The sequence below is a fragment of the Salarias fasciatus genome, chromosome 5, assembly GCF_902148845.1.
Source record: "Salarias fasciatus chromosome 5, fSalaFa1.1, whole genome shotgun sequence".
In the NCBI taxonomy this organism is placed as follows: Eukaryota; Metazoa; Chordata; class Actinopteri; order Blenniiformes; family Blenniidae; genus Salarias; species Salarias fasciatus.
This window is the reverse complement of record NC_043749.1, coordinates 33110559-33128227: the sequence shown is the minus strand read 5'-3', so window position 1 is coordinate 33128227 and position 17669 is coordinate 33110559. Positions and strand designations below refer to the sequence as shown.

The window sequence follows — 17669 nt, the reverse complement described above, 5'->3', positions numbered from 1 at the left end:
TTCAAGTTCTTGGCCAAGAGTCACAGACTCTCCTTCCTTCATCTTCAAGTCACACATCACAGAGCTGCACTGACGTATTTGTTGAAAAACCATCTGTACCTTCAGTCAGTGGAGAAAAAGCCAATCAGAGGAGAGGAGCTTTTGCATGCAACTTTTTTGAATCTGACACTTGGAGAACTTGGACACCTGCAATTGAAAGATTTCTGAAGAGAAAAAAACATCTGCAGGTACACAACTCACAATACACAGGTGCAAGTTTTGCTTTTAGAAGTGCTCCAAACTTGTTCAATCATTTCATTTACACAACTACAAATGGTGCTTCCACAGGTGCTGAATCCTTAAAAGTCTTCAAGTAGAAATCAAGACTTATCCACCTCAGCTAAATTGTCAGCCGTGCTGAAACTCTCCCAACAAGATGCTTGGACATGCTGAAGACAGCCAGGTCGCTCGCTCACATCATGTTCAGAATGAGAATCAGAATTCCTTTATTGTCATTGTTCAGAAGAATGCAATGAAATTGAGAACAGCAGCTGTCGTGGGCAGTGCAGACAAACAAAACAGACAAAAGGACAAAATAGTGCAAGACAAAAATAGTGCAGAAACGGTATAAAATAAATAGACTAAAAGTTTGCGTGTCTTGCAATAGAAATATAAATATATGACGCAGTTGGTGGTCACATGTTGTTCTTGTTCAGGGACTGGTTATGGTGCAGTATTCAGGGCAATGACAGCTGTAGGATAGAAGCTGTTTTTGAGTCTGTTTGTTTTTGTCTTTATTGCCCTGAAACGCCTCCCCGAGGGTAGGAGTTGGAAGAGGTGGTGGCTGGGGTGTGAGGAATCCCCGATGATGCTGCAGGCTCTCCTGAGGCAGCGGGTCTGATAGATCTCCTCCAGAGATGGAAGAGGGCAGCCAGTCAGCCTCTGGGCGGTGCTAATAATCCTCTGGAGCTGCTTCCTCTCCGCCACTGTACAGCTGGAGAACCACAAGCAGACGCCATGGCTGAGTACCGACTCCACCAGGCAGCGGTAGAAGGACACCAGGAGCTCAGTTCTTAAGTTATTCTTCCTGACAATCCTCAGGAAGTAGAGTCTCTGCTGTGCCTTCTTCAGAATGGATGTGGAGTTTGCAGTCCAAGTCAGGTCTTGGCTGATGTATGTGCCCAGGAACCTGAAGTCTTTCACTATCTCCAGCCTGTCCCCGCTGAGTGTGATGGGCTGTATGTCTGGTTTACACCTCCTGAAGTCGACGAGCAGTTCCTTTGTCTTGGAGGTGTTGAGGGTGAGGTTGTTGATGGTGCACCAGTCTGACAGTTGCTCCACCTCCATCCTGTAAGCAGTCTCATCTCCTCCAGAGATGAGACCCACCACCGTGGTGTCATCCGCCAACTTGATGAAAGTTGTTGCACTGCTTACCGGGAAGGCTCTGGCTCTGGAAAAGCTCCTGAAAAACATAGTGTGTCACATATTTTCATTGATGTTTTTTTATAGAGATGTTTTCTATGTTTAGGTCTGGGCTTTTCTATGTATTCACATGTAAATAGCATACACAATAGGACAATCTATTTTTAAATGTTTTTTTTTTTTTTTACAGTAAATTAACTCTAGTAGGAGATAATTACACAAGAACTTCAAGTAACATGTTCATGAATGACCTCTGAACCTGACATACACCTTAGTAGCTGGAGTTCCAGACAAAGCTGCTTCACAGTCAGTCTCCAGTCTCCTCCTCCTCTAAGTGTGGCTGCTCAGCTGTGGGAATACAAGGATGCTGGAAAATGACAGATTGACAGACAGACAGGTGCGCGCGCACGGACACGGGCACAGGCACACTCAAAGACACACACACACACACACACACACACACACACACACACACACACACACACACACACACACACACACACACACACACACTTTCTCCACTCTACTAAAGAACAAGCCATATGAATTTTATAGGACATGGGACCCTTTCTTGAACTGTTTGGACTGTTCCTCTGCACAGAAGTTGCGATCTGGCTTATTGTCCATAGCTTGGCCAAAGGAATCTTAAGATAAGGACTTATCCTCCTTTTCTTTCTTTTTTTGTTTGTTTGTTTGTTGTTGTTGTTGTTTTTTTCTTCTTACTTTATGTTTTTGTGATGCTGTGCTCTGCTTTGTACAAAATGTTCAATAAAAAATGTAACAAAAGATCAAGAAATATTCCTGCAGTATTAAATAAACTACATTCCCTTTCTCAAAATCTGAGGCTGTGACTCAGTGAATAAGCAACAAATAAGTTCCTCAAAGGTTCAACAACTGCATTAATCAAGTAAAAAACTTTATAAGCATCAAATTCAAGTTCTATTCAACTTCATGAGCATTAATAATTCAGTCTAATATATCTTGGCTGCTTGGCAGTTGTTTGTTGACTCTGCTGTGTTGAACCATCAGTTTAAACTTCTCCTCTGTTGTTTGCTCACTTGTCCAGCGTTCCAGCCCCTTCGTTCCAGATGGTCACCTTCCTCCATTGTTCATCAGATCACTGCAGAACTCTCCATTTGCTTCCTGCTCACTGGTACTTTGGCTCCATCTAGCGGCGCTGATGTGTAACAACAATCTGGTCCTCGATGATAGTGAGACCCCATTTTGGAGAATTCAATTTTTTGGAAAAAAACAATGCCTACATCCTTCTGCTCCACAGTTTAGTAGGTGGAAAGAAAATATGCAGAAAATTGTAACATATGAAAAATTATTGGCGAGAGTGAATAATGACATGGATAAGTTTGTTGAATCCTGGGCTCAGATTTTTGAAACATCTTAACCATTTTAGATACGGTGAATTAAAGTAGAGTACTCATTTTGTATGTTAGTTTGGCCAAATTTTGTATTGTTCATTGCTGTCTGATTTTGTTTGTCTAGTTCTAAGTTGTGAAAAAAATAAAAACTTGAATTACAAAAAAATACATTACAGAGCTGACCAATAACTGATGACCAAAATGGCAAAATATGTGGGCAGGCCCACAAACAATGGAAGAAGATACCAACATCAGAATGACATTTGTTACACATTTCAGAAAGTGAAGAATACATTTTGTGCCTCCTCTCAGGAGAAATAAAAAGCCAATGCAGAATTTTGAATTGTCTTTCCCAGATGGAATTAGAAACAAGAGCTTTGAAAGGCCGGTTACAGAATTCGTCTCAGGATTCATATATTTCTTGCTCGTAAATCACATGAAATGTTATGTCTGTTGTGAGTTTTCCTACAATAATTGTACAATAAAACAATAAAAAAACATTTTATGAGTAACCTTATTGTCTTCAACATATTTTTATTTTCACAAAATGACATTTGAAAAATCGGGGTCGTCTTATAATCAGCGTCGTCCTATACGGTGCTCTCACTCAAGACTTTGGAACTTGTGAAACACATTTGCAAGGCAAAATGGAAGAAGTGTGTGTGTGTGTGTGTGTGTGTGTGTGTGTGTGTGTGTGTGTGTGTGCGTGTGCGTGTGCGTGTGTGTGTGTAACCTTCAGTGACTCTAAATTGTCTCTGTCAATCACCAATATATTCTATGTGAAAGGCTTTAAGTCTCACAAATCTCATTGTGTAAAAACAGGTGGAGACACATTTGTGGATATGAGTTGCTTTTGTTTGACGCTCATTTCCAAATAAAATGTCACTACACCATCACTCAAGGCAACTTGTTAGAAACTGTTTCTTCCAGCTGCGCAATATCGCTAAGCTCAGACCCATGGTGTCAAAGAACGAGCTTGAAATGATCCTTCATGCGTTCATATCCTCGCGGCTGGACGACTGCAGCAGCCTGTTCACTGCCTCAACCAGAAAGAGCTGCTCGTCTTCAGTACGTCCAAAACTCAGCTGCCAGGCTGCTGACCAGCGCCAACAGGAGGTCCCACATCACGCCTGTTTGAAAATCTCTCCACTGGCTCCCTGTTATTCCACAATGCATTAACAGACACATCTTCATCGCTTCATCTGCTTTCATCCCTGTAGAAAAAGACAAATGTGTTGTGAGCAACTGAGCTTCACAATTCCACAGCCACACAATGAAAGACCAACAATGCCAGTGTAGGGGCATTCCATTAAGAATGAGCCAAAACTACATCAAGAGATGGACACACATCTGTCCAAAATTGTTCCCAACAAACTGATACTGAACTACAAAATGACACGAACATTGGACTGATTGCAGGACTGCTGTAATATCCTATAGTTTCAGCTCATCAACTATGACATACAATCTAAAACACACAACGACAGAAACGTTTGAGTAACTTACTACAACAATCCAATGTTTTCTTGACCGCACTCTGTCACTCAGAATCTTCATGATCAGTCAAGGTGATTCTGTAGGAACTGAACCTGAGGTGACACTGGAGCTTATAACCTTTCTAGGGTCATGCACAAGGTCACCAGTGACGTTGTGGGTACACATACTAGAACTTCACATGTGTGAAGGGAACATTCAGAGCTTTCAGCATCTCCTTTTGGCAGTCATCCGGAATTAATACAACCATTGTTGCATAATTTTTTTTTTTTACCAACATCAAAAGCTGTTAAAGCTGGAGTCTTGATTTAAAAAAAAAACCCCTAACATGGCAGTATTGCATTACTTCAGTTATTTTGTCAGCTATTTTATTTCGTCCTTCAGGAGAGCAGAATATTTGTTGCATGGTGAATGTGCGATTTTTAGATGTGTGTATTCAGAAAATTATGATGAAGGCTACCATTATTGATCACTAAAGGAGGTTGGACTGGTATCAGTACTGGATTGGTATCAGTATCAGATTGGTATTGGAATTGGCTAATACTCAATTTCATGCTACCGGCATGGGACATGAAGACATGAAAAGGTAGTATCAAGCCATCCCTAATACCCCACCCTCACCTCAGAGTCTGCAGACTACAGAGTGGACTCTCCAGAAAACCACACAGCTGCTCAGCTCCTGAATCCTGCAGCTTGTTGTTACTCAGGTCCGGATGTTTCAGGAGGGAGGGCTTCAGAGCTGAGACCACAGAAGAACAGCTGATCTCTGACAACCTGCAATCCTCCAACCTGAACAGAGAGAGAAAGAAGTGAGATGTGAGGACAAACCTTTATCTTAGAAGAGATTCTAGCTTCACACTGAACTGACCTCAGAGTCTCCAGTTTACAGTTCGGACTCTTCAGTCCAGCACACAGGATCTTCACTGATGAATCCTTCAGCTGGTTGTCTCTCAGGTCCAGATGAGTCAGGTGGGAGGGGTCAGAGTTCAGAGCTGAGGAAATCACCTCACAGTGAGAAGAAGAGGGTCCACAGCCAGAAAGTCTGGAATGAGACACAGAGAGGACAGGACGCTGTTACGAGGTAGAACACTTTGTTGGACTTTTCCTGACTGAAAAGTCCAACAAAGATAATCCTCCTGTCTGGAAAGGAGCTGGTTCTGACTCGGTCCGTCTGGTTTCAGGACCAGGTCTCAGTGGCGGCCGACAGGGCGGGACGGCCTCGCTCCTGGAACTGGACGTCTCATCTGTCTTTAGACTGCGCTCCTCATTCAGTGAGGCTTCACTTCTGCTGCAACAACCAGACCAGCCGGTGGAAACCACAGCAGATGGTTCCAGGTCTCCATGCAGCCGCCGGCCCTCCGTCTTCCATCAGTCCGTCACGTTACGGGACGTCATCATGCTGTTTCTCTGCAGGAACTAGAGCCCTGAAGAGGAAGCGCGTCTTCCCTCGGGACCGAGTGTTTCAGGCAGGAAGCAAGGCCACATTTTGCTGCGTGGTGCCGGCGGCTCAGAGTTTTGACCGCATGTATCTGAGCGGCTACGGAGGAGCTGAGATGAACTCCTCTGAGATCAGCGATCAGACGTACGGCCTGACTCTGCTGCTGAAGCAGCCGTCAGAGGTCTGCGTCGACGTCAAGTGCCAAACAAACACCACTTCCTACAGAGCTTGTACTTTATCGGCTGTGAGTATGACGGATTCTGAACCCTTCTCAATGAAAAGTGCTGACCGTTACTTTCTCTTTTTGTTTGGGTGTGGATCAAACCCGCCTGACGATCGGGATCTTCAGTGTGAAACACGAGATCTGGAGTCAGTGGACTGCAGCTGGACAGTAGGAAGACACACACACCTTTCTCTCCGGAGTCCAACACGCTATCAGCTGCTCGGGAGGTAGAACTACACTGCCTACCACACTCTCTACTGATTGTTTCAGACGCAATGGGATTCAAAAAAACAACATGCTTTTAAACATATTCCTCTGGGTAAATGTGCAAATCCAAGTAGTTCTCAAGAAAACCAACAGAACTAATCTCATGACACTTCCCGTCCGCCTCAATCCCACTCAGCCCACCAAGTTCAGATATGTTTATCAAAGTTGTTTTGTGTCTTTTTCAGGCCTTGTGAATCTGCATCAAAGGGCAGATGCTCACAAATGATGCAAATTGGAGCTGAAGAAAGAAACTGGACCCTGAAAGCACAGAATGAGCTTGGAACGGTGGAGCTGCACGACAGGGCCGACCTGACGAAGAGAGGTACCTCTCCATACGGACTCCAACATCTTCGTCCGGTGATCTGAGTGGTGAAGTGTGTTTTGTGTGCAGAAGCTGCTGGCCAATCAGAGCCACGGAGAGATCCTGGACTACGAAGTGACCTGGACTAAAAGCAGAGAGGAAGAGTGGCAGATCAGGAGCGAAGTGGCAAACAGCAGTGAGAGTGTGACTCTGAGCCTGAACCCCGGGGAGGAGCACATGGTGACGGTCAGAGCCAGAAACACACATGGAAGCTCTTCTCCATCAACCATCATCATCCCCAGCAGGGGTCCAGGTAGGACTGGTAGGGAGTGAAAATCTGATCTCAGACCAGACGATGAGGAGTTGAATTGTTGACATGTTTTCAGCTCATTTTCTAATGTTTGCTTGAGCTGCCAAAGCAGTGTTTTTACCGTGGGCAGTTTAACTTCAGCCCATCTTAGTTCTTTGATAAATATCTTTATTGAAAGGACTCCAAATGTTTGACAAAGAAAAAATGTAAGAAATGAAAGATATGGCAGAATTCAGTATAAATCACTCTTTCACGTTTCCTTGACTCAGAAGAATATTTTTTTCTTCTCCAAATATAATCATATGGTATTTTATTGAATTCCTTGATGATATTTTTGGAAATGTGGCGTGACAAAGAGACATCCACACATCCAGATGTAGCTTTTGCTTTAGAAAGCAAGACTCTTGGGGGTGTGTCCTTAAGCAGGAGTGTAATTTCCATGTGTTTTTTGGATAATTGTGATAATGTAAAATTGTAGTTGTAAAGTTGGTATTTGTGTTTACTGTGAAGCTGGTGGCGTGCATATTATGTTTGTGCAACATTTTGCTGCGAGCTAACACAGAGCTGGCGGTGCGAGCGGAGCGTGTGTACCTGAAGAGGTGATGAAAAAACAAAACAAAACAAAACAGTTTTTGTTAGTTTCCTTTCAGGTGAAGGGCAGGGTGAGATGAGGTTGTGCACACAGAGTCGCGTCGCCCCCTAGTGGCCAGACTTAACAGCGTCCATCCCAGCAGGCTGGCTGCGTCGCTCACAGATGATGACGTCAGCTTTAAACAGGACATTCGTCGCCTGTATAACCGCCTTGTGCGCGGGGCTACGTTAAAGTGTCACCGCGCCTGTGAGCTGGAAACAGCGAGCAACCAGGGTTCGAGTCCCACAGGGACCCGCTTCTCAATATGTGCCTGAAGCACGATGGTCGTCCCAGTGTCTGTTTCTGGGGGGGACAGATGCCAGATGGCCATCAGTTAGCTAGCTAGTTACTTGCCAGATCGCCCAATAGCTTAGTTAGGTTTTTACTTTTCAAAACTAAACACATTCAACCACCTTCACTCACGCTCTTTATACACGCATGTACAACTGCTGCATTCTCACACATCACAGCCTCACCTCTTTTACACTCATTTTCACACAATTTACATCCAAGACCATTTCAAAAAAACCTCATCACAGCCGATTGTCGCTTCACCCTGGTGCTCTGTCCTGTGTCAATCAATCAATCAATCAATCAATTTATTTTTGTATAGCCCAGTATCACAACAACAGTTGCCTCAGAGGGCTTCAAGATGTTACATTTGTCAGTAAAAGTAAAAACAGTGAATAAGCATAATGGTAATATGTCAATATTTACAGTAACGAGACAGAACGAAGCAACCACCGCCTTCGACCCTCACATCCGGCAAGAAAAAACTCCAAAAACCCAGTGGGAAAAGAAGAAATCTTGGGGAGAACCACAGTATGGAGGGATCCCTCTCCCAGGGACGGACAGCTTTGGCAACAGCTAGCATGAGACAATAAGAAGTAAAGCCTAGGACAATGTTGAGGACAGTTCGTTGGACGGTCCAGCACAAGAACCACGGATCCCAGCAGTAGAACCGAAGCCAGTCCACGGGCAGGACCGACAGGGGTGTCCTCCCGGTCCGGACGGAGCTTGTTCATAGGCCTTCGTAATAGTGGAGTCAGCAACTGAAACTGGAGAAGACTCCCCCTCGAAGGGGGGGACAGCAGGTGAAAAGCAATGAACGGACTAAAGGGAATAACATTCAGACATTAGAGGACAGGGCTCAGTGCACCGTACTTCCCACAGCATTCTGTCCGCTCTGTCAGCATTGTGTCCGCTTCTTCTTCTTCTTCTTCTTCTCATCGAAGCGTACTGCTGCCCTCTACAGCCACAGATCATTCATTGCTTCATATTTTCACATCAAGTCCAGACGAGTGAAGGAACTTTCAAACTGCTTCTACAGTCTTTTCAGTCTTCTGCTCAGCTCCAAACATGGATTCAAGGGAGAAAACAGACAGTCCCAACTCACAAAAAGCTCAATACTGCACTTGCTAATGCTTCAACCTAAATGTACACAGAAATATCCCCTTTAAAACCCCTTAAGCCCGAGCGCCCCCCAATTGGGGGCCTGACAGCAAACATTTCAGAGATTGTCTAATAATATGCATTATTTCTGACAGAATGTCATGATGCTTATCCTCAAATTAAACAGCAAAACCTGGGCTAACCGAACATTTCAGCCATTATTACACACCCCAAACACAGCTCAAACACGAACTAAATGAATTATGAACTATATTCGTGACCGTGTCAACCCACTTGCCGAAATATTGATAATAGCGCAATTTAACCTGATACAATTCACACAAACAGCCTCTCATATGAGAGCTGAGACTCCGCTGATTACAACCATAGCACTCAAAGCCCTCTAAAACCACAGAATCCGCCACAAAATGCCACAGAACAGCCAACAGCAAGATCGCTTTTTCAAACTGCGGTAAAAAACAATCGCCTCTTACCTGGACATTTGGCCGGATGTCGTCCAAGTTATGCATTTATTGTCCATCGGGGGTCACTGAGCATAGCTACCTAGCATTCTCTGAGCAGCTGTGGAGCTGAGCGCCTGTATAACAGAGGAGGCTAGGGCCGAAGGAGGACGACCTCTGACCCCGTCAGCTCGGGGATCGGCTGAAGAACCAGCCTCAGTTCTTTTCTCTTCGTCGTCATGCAGCAGCATCAGCTTTACAGTGAAATCAGAGTGGAAATGTGTTTCTAGACTGAAGTCCAAAGAGGCTGGGCTGATCAGGAAAACAGAAGAGTCGGCATGTGGTCAAACTTTTCATGAGAAAAATATGAAGACAAGTGATAAAGAATTTTTCCAAACACATGGTTGACTTGGTTTGTCTTTATGAATCATTAAACAGAAGACAAAACAGCATTAAACAGATGAGCTGTCAGACTGTGGAACCCCCCTGGTCTGATCAGGCTGTGAAAGTGAGAAGATATGAGAACAGTAAACAGGCTCAGATGTTTGCAGACATCTTGGCGGCGGCGAGCTTCAGGTCTCTGGAGTGAGCCTGGATGCGCTGGTGGAGCTGGTCCACGGCAGCGGACAGGGTGTTGTAGATGGCCTGGAGGGGACAGGAGGAAGGCGTCAGCGTGGGAACAGGAAGTGGCCTGCCGCTGCTGCGGGAGGCCGCCGGTACCTGGGCTTTCTCCGTCTCCTCGCCGCAGACGTCCCTCAGGCTCTTGATCTCGGCCCTCAGCTGCTGCGTCTGGCCGGAGATCTTCTGGATCTTGTCGGCCATCTCCTCGCGCCTCTGGTGGATGTGGGTGCACTGGCTGAAAGAGCGGCTCGGGTCAGCGGGGGCGTGAGCGCGGTGGACGGCGTGCGGCGCGGAGGAGCGCAGGCCCGTACCCGAGCACCTCCTTCACGTGCTGCTCCTTCACCTCCTTCTTCTGCCGCCAGATGTTCAGCTTCATGTCCAGAGCTCGCTTCAGCTGGCCCTCCTCCACACACAGGTTCTTCAGCTCCTTCTGCAGCTTCACACGCACGCACGCACGCACACACACACACACACACACACACACACACACACGCACAACTGATAAACACAAGAAACTCATTTCCTTCAAAGAAAGCTGAGAAAAGAGCCACGCTCACACGCCTGCGTGTGTGTTTCAGTTTAACTATCCTTCCTAACCCTGTTGGAACCAGAGACCGGGAGACCATTTCCAGGACCAGGAGGTTGGTCCTGATGGCAATGAACACCTGGAGTAGGACGTGAATCTAGGATTTGTGGACCTGCGCTGACCCAAGAGGGGGTGGACAGAGGCATGTTGGGACGGACCGTTCCAAGTGACAGCCCGGACGACCCATGCTGTCTGACTGAAGGAGAAAGCAGCCAAGTGGTATCACATCTGTCACACTCGCCTCTCTAGGTTGAAGAGCTCCATACCTGGAGGAGAGGACACACCGGCCTCCTAACCTGAAGAGAGGACTGTGGGAAGTCAGTTGTCCACCGAGGCAGTTGAGTGTCAACACTCATCTCACCATTTTGTTTTAAACTGTTGCTTGTCTGAACATTGCTTTATTTATTCATTAATTGATGTACTTATTTATTTATGTACTTGGAGACATGCTTGCAGACCATGCAGAAATGTATGTTTTGCAGGAATGTTAATTTTGTGGTCCTAAAATCTGTTTTTGGCCAAGAGGGGGATTTGTGGGAAATCTTACATTTTATTTGAGTGCTTGCTTGCTTACATATAGTCTAGTGGAAATGGACTATAATATGAATGCATATAATCTGGCTTGTAAAACTGCTTGCGTAGCTTTAATCATAACCGGACGAGCCCCCAGAAACTGGGGACTGACTGAGCCACGAGGCTGGGAGTGAGGATGGCAAGGTCTGATGATCAAGGTTTTGTCCACTGTAGGGACGTTACTGTTGTGTTTCTGTGTGTTTGTCTGCTGTGTTGTCCCATGTTTGAGGAGGATGGTAACTGGAACGATTTCACAAAACACTGTGTTGCTTCCATCATCTCCAGCTGCAATCTGATGTCGGCGTACATGCAGGCAGTATCAAAATAACATATTGTGTAGTGGAAGCCAAAATGACCTTTCACAGTAAATGTCTCTTCTTATATTAACTATGTTATGCATTGTATGACATATAACAATCATCGTGAATTTCTTCAAATGAAATGGGGGCTGAGTTGTTGTGACAGCGCACGCTGGCACCGAGGAGTCCGAGCGGTGACGGGCGGTGCGGTGCTCACATGGAGCTTCGGAGCGGAGCAGAGCGGTGCTCACTGGGAACACAGCGCGCCCTGGGTTTTCATAACCCACCAACCCGACGTAAATTACACCTGTGAACTACGCTAAATGATCTAACCAAGTAACTCTAATGCTAAAATGATGCTAATGCTAAAACAATGCTAATCTGATCATCGCTATGAAAAAGATGGCTCGCTCTGGTGGGTTCGCATCCCGGCTGTCCTCGTGACAGAAAAACAGAAACCCAAATAACCAATTCCTATTGATTGTGCAGTGTTTTGTTTCTTTTCTCTTCTGTTTTTTACAAATCAGCAAAACATTTGTGATTGTCTATCTAACCTCTCTGTGTTGTGCTGTGAGACTAAAGTGAAGTCAGCAGGCCAAGCAGCGAGCCTCAGCATATCCTGTCATGAACATTTAACAGTTCTCACTTTAAAGACACACATGAAACGGAAGGAAATTCAGAATCCACCAAACAGCAATGAGTTACGTTTTACATACTGCGCCTTTTGTTACTGAGTGAAAATGAAGCATTGGGACTCCTTAAACTGAAAAACAGTAAAAGAAATGTGTAGTTTCTATGTCAGATGACTGGTCGTGGACTCCTGCTCCATCACACAGAAATCCTCTGACTGTGTCTACATTCAGTTTAAACAAACGAGTAATAACTGAAAAAGCCAATTTGTAAGTCTCTCAGGAAATGAAAATGCTGTGGAGAGACTGAAAGAAAACATTGAGAAAGCCAAAAATTGTTTTTATAATAACTACTACATCTAAGAAACTGTAAAAATGAATAAAAAATAATCTACAGTCAGGAAAATGGCTCCTGAAAAAGTTTTTTTTTCTGTATTTTGTGCATTTTTTCCACGTTGTGTCATGAAAACTTAAGAAAAGAACTCCTCTTTGTCATGATGATATCTCTGTAATAAAAAGTTTTGTGTTCCGTTAAAAAGTTTTGAAGAGTTGAAACGTTTGGTGAAAAGAAAAGGTCAAATCAAAGCTGTCGCTGCTTGCTGCTGTGCAGACCTGTCCTGTCGCGGCCTGTACTGCCTTAACCTCTCCCTGCGTTCAGTGTGGCCGCCATTAGGACGGCGCCTCGTCCAACCGCAGGGAGGGTTTGACTTCTGTTGGTCGCAGTCTCGTGGAAGGAGGGCTGCGCAGTTGGGACACTGTTTATCCCTCCCTCCATTGTGGGAAAACTGAAATTCATTTTTTTTATAAATTGTAATATTTGTTTTGTTCTGTTCTCGGAGCTGGTGGTGGAGTCAAGTGGTGGTGGTGGTGGATTCCCCTGGTGGTGGTCGTCTCCGTTTAGTTTGTGGTGCACTTCCTTTTTTTGGTTTGCTGTGTTGAGTTTTTGTGTTTTCCCTGAGTTTAAGGTTTCTACCCCCTCTGGTTCTCCCCCTCCCCAGTCACGGTTAAGCCCCAGCTCCTCGTCCCCTTTTTCACTGTAAGTGTGTTTGTGTGTGTGCATGTGCGTGTGGGTGAGAGCAAGAGAAATAAGAAAACTTGCTTCACTATTTTAGCAATTCTTGGCCTTATTTTTAAAAATACTGTTGTAATAAAGAATTGTTTTAATTACATTTCTTCTTGTAAATAAAACCTGTCCAAACTTAACCAACTGGTCTCCGCCTCTCAGTAAGGTTATGAATCTGTGTGCTTTGGCTTTAATTCTCTAGGTGCAATTCCTGGAGTGGCGTTGTTGGTTTTTTAGTTAATAGTGAGATTGATAAATTACAATACCGCTCCGCGCCACAATTGCAAAAAGGTCTGTCTGTTTTACTTTACTAAACAGATATTTATGTGAATAACAAACCAAAAGCACTGCTGCAAAAATAAAGGCCAGATTTATTGAAAAATACAAACATATTATTTGAGTATGACACAAAGAGCTAACTATGCACACCAAAGCATTTCCACACAATTATATACAACACTATAAAAAAAAGGATTAATAATAACTGAATAGCCGTGCTAAGAACATATAAAACTATTTACAACATTCAGAGTCCCAGACTCCATCACTCCTTGGTCCTCTTCTGCCGCATCTCTTGCATCCACTGGTCAAGTGGCACACCAGCATTCTGTGGGCAGGACACATGACCATAGTACTGGCTGTGCCCACTTTCCTTGGTGCGGGGCTGGTGACACTGGCCACATTTGTTTTTTTCAACCGTCCGTTTGTAAGCCCTGCGAGTGGGGGGAGGAGGAGGAAGAGGGCCAGCAGGTGCAATTGGTCCCGGCATATGGACTGGTGGAGCCCGGAATATAGAGGGGCTTGTGGAAAGTGTGGGATTGAAAACAACAGGTACAGGGATCAACATAGGCTGTGGTAGTTGTGGTGGAAGTGGTTGTGGTTGTTGTGGTGGTGGTGCTGCTGCTGCCTGCCTGGGAAAGATCTGCCTCTGAGCAGACAGCCTTGGGCGAACTGCTGGTGGAGCACTCACAGATGGCGATGCAGGGTGTCTTCTCTTGAGTACAGCCTGCCCTCCTGTGCTTTCGGGGAAGTTGTACAAAAGTTTTGGACCAGGATGTATTGGTGCAGCAGTGGCTCGTACCTGAGGTGGTAGCAGAGGCGTGGAAGCTACAGGAATTGGGGCAGGCAGATTGACCCCCTGCAGCAAAATTCTGCAGTCCTGTCGCTTTAGTCTTTTATTGTGCCACTGCGTCAGAGTTGTTTGGTTGACTGCATACAGCTAAATGGTGGTATCATGCATTACCATGCCGTTCCCAAGGACCAGCTGCCTAATTCTGTTGTCGTCCCTGAGAATCAAATGTAAACCTCGTGAGAGCATGTCCATCCTTTTTTGCGGGCTCGTGTGAATGTTGCAGAGCTTTATGAAGACTGATTCCACCAGGCGACAACAGTCTGGCCACTGGGCAGGAGATCCCGAGGAACCGAGGACACAGCGGGTCCTGCTCTCCACCCCTGGTGTAAATTCTGCTTTGGACCTGGGTTGTTTATACCGCCCGGTGGTCAGGCGCACTTGGTGCCGAGCGGCGTAGGCCACACGCTGCTGATCATGTGGCAGTAAATTTTGCCACAGAGCAATGATGGTGCTGGCCTGCTGATTAGAAAGGGTCTGTGCATTTTCAGTCCGCAGTGCCACCAAGTACTCTGCCAGGCTGTTCACTCGGTCCATCCCTGGAATATGATGCTCATCCACAGCCTGACAATGTAACAGTAAATGAACAATTAAAAACAATCCTATTACAAGCAAAAACATAACATTTAAGTGCAATATAACCTGACATTACCTCCTGTTCAGGTGCTGCTGGGCTCATAGCTGGTGGCCTGCAAGGAACATCAGCTGAAGCAGTGGAGACAGAGGTGGTGATGGTGGTGGGAAGAGGAGCAGCAGAGGCTTTGCTGGAGGTGGAACATGATGCACCAGTGGACTGTTACAGAAGATAAGATGACCATTAGTAATAGACCGTTGTAATAAAAAAAAATATGGTATCCAAGGATTAACAAGAACATCCCACCTGTCTGTGAGAGTGTGCCCGGCTCTTTGCAGATGGAGCAGAGAGAGCAGCAGGTGGAGCAGAGAGAGAGAGCAGCAGGTGGAGCAGAGAGAGAGAGCAGCAGGTGGAGCAGAGAGAGAGAGCAGCAGGTGGAGCAGAGAGAGAGAGCAGCAGGTGGAGCAGAGAGAGAGAGCAGCAGGTGGAGCAGAGAGAGAGAGCAGCAGGTGGATCTGTGGCAACAGCAGTGGTGACAGTGGGAGGGAGAGGAGCAGAGTCTGAGCTGGTGGTACTCAAATCCACAGTCTGAAAAAGATTGTAACACAAAAAAATTTATACTCAAGCAAAAATAAAACACGTTAAAAGTCATTTTAGAATATCATAAATAGCAGGTGTTCCAGATAAGACTATCACCAATACTCACAGCAACTGTAGAGGTCAGCAGAGCAGCTGGAAGGTGGGTGGGAGCAGGGAGGCATGGGGCAGACGAGATGGGATCAGATGCAGGAGGTTGGGGAAAGGTGGGGCTTTCCACAACACAGACTGGGGAGGTGATGGTTGGTGGTGGCTGAGAAGATGGGCTTGTGGTGTCCAAGGATCCTACGGTGGGGTCTACGTCTGCATCTTCAAAGCCTTCGTCTTCAAACTCCCCCTCTGTGCCAATGTCCTCCAGCAGCTGGTCGGTCTCCTCGGTGTCAGGCTCTGTGTTCTGCATGGCCCTTCCTGTCTGCCTGAACAGGTAATCGATACCTATCAGCTCTCCTGGGATAGAAAGTAGAAAAGAAAATTGATAAAAAAACAATGGCAACTAATTAATCATGTTGTTCTTTATGTATTTAAGGGCACTTGAGGGGAAATTCTGAACTCACCCGTGTACACAGACGGAGGTTGGAAAGAAGGGACGAGTTTCCTTCCAAGCACCTTGGTACTGTAGGTGTTGACACAGGGAACAAGGTCACCTGAGTAGCTTCGCAGTGACGAGGTCTGGACTGCCAGAGAGGCAGCTTCTCTGTCCTGGTTCCGTCTGTTGAGGCCATCCAGGAGGTAGAGCTGGAAATTCACACTGTTGGCACTCGTTCCTAAAAATACATTAAAACAAATAAACACTGTAAGCAGTTGATTTATTTATTTATTTATTTATTTATTTATTTGAGTTTGCAATACAGACGCTGTGTCTCCATTGCAATAATGTAAAGCTTATCACATTTACCTTGCTGATGAATAAGGGATTAATACAAACCTGGAATGAACCTCTGTAGACGACAGTGGAAAGATTCCAGTGACGACGACCCCCTGGCACATCGGTATTTTGGGAGAATGATGCTCTCCTTGGTGGTGGAACTTCCAGTCTGGGTGTACAGGAGCACACCTGGTTGGTCCTGAATGCATTTTATGTGCCTTTTCTGGACTCTCCAAATGTTCTGCATCCTCTCCTGGTCTAAGAGAGGCACACCAAGAAGGTCTCTGCCCTTCACACCCATCAGCTCGTTAAGCAGCCCCTCAATCATGATGATGGTCTGTGGCTCTCCTCTTGTCCGTCTTCTGCAGTGCAGGGCCAGGTCCTCTGTGGTGATCTGCTGGTCCACCAATTTATCAGTGAGGAACACCTTCTCTCCTCAGCTGCTCCCTCTTGGCCCTCCGCAGCAAGGAAACATCACCGCTGTCCCACTCAAAGATGCAGCAGGACAGCTTGGCCATGAAGGTGGGGTACAGGGGATGTGCCTCATTTGTGCATCCAGATGCCAGCCGCCGCACGAAGTGGTAGATGTCAAGTTTTACAACCACATCTGGCCACCCACCAAAGCTCTCTTTCAGCTTTGTCTGTTCTCCTTGCTGCGTGCAGCAGTCAGTGTCAACATAGAGGAGTGAGGAGGAGCCACTCCAGCAGCCGTCATGTGGAGCCCAGGACCCTCCTGAGCAGTCAAGACACTGATGAGGATTTGGCCCACCTCATTACTCACTGATGAGAGCCACAGACCAGTCCCTCTGGCAACGCCAGACAGTTTTGTGGTGATCTATAATGACACAAAAGCCCACATACAGTGTTGTGATTTCAGATGGGACGAAGCACATTAGTATCACATTTCATCTTCATAAAAACCACAGCATTCAGAGTTCAGGTTGTGATGTAGTGTTGTCATATATGACTGAAAATAATAATTTCATATCGAAGGATGTCCATCGAAGTGATCTACCTTTTTGGTGGAGTCCATTTTCAGGATGGTGCCAAATGTGGACGTTATTGTGGTTTTAATGTGGTCCAGCCTGCTCAAAATGTCTGGCCCATACAGAGCCAACATCCAGCGGTGACTTGGTACTGCTACTGGCTCAGAGGCTCCTGGAATGTGACGGGGAGCAAGCTGGGCCGAGCTGCAAAGTCAGAGCATGCCCCAAGATATCGGCAGAGGCGCTTCAGCCACTCCTCGCTGTGGTTTTCTTTCAGCTGTTTAACCAAACGTGTGGGGCTGTTTCCCAGCGTCCTCTCCCTCAAAAACCTAATGACACGGATGTCACATGCAAATCTGTTAAAAGAAAGAGAAAGATAAACAAAAGAGACACACAGAATTAATAAACACAGCAAGTGATCAATCTGCTTTGATTCCAAACATTTATCAATCTGGT

At 45.8% G+C, this 17669-nt stretch overlaps 1 protein-coding gene and 1 long non-coding RNA gene across 2 annotated transcripts in view; one reads left to right on the top strand and one right to left on the bottom strand.

Annotated features, from left to right (window-relative positions):
- LOC115388518 (heparan sulfate 2-O-sulfotransferase 1-like) overlaps nt 1-17669 on the top strand; it is a gene marked incomplete at its 5' end in the record, with an annotated part of 183075 nt that overhangs the window by 36782 nt on the left and 128624 nt on the right. The gene's annotated exons all lie outside the window — the stretch shown is intronic.
- Nucleotides 9910-10269, bottom strand: LOC115388743 (uncharacterized). Its single transcript, XR_003931505.1, has 3 exons — nt 10224-10269; nt 10012-10147; nt 9910-9936 (listed from the first exon to the last, which is right to left on the bottom strand). It is a non-coding gene; the product is annotated as an uncharacterized LOC115388743 (long non-coding RNA).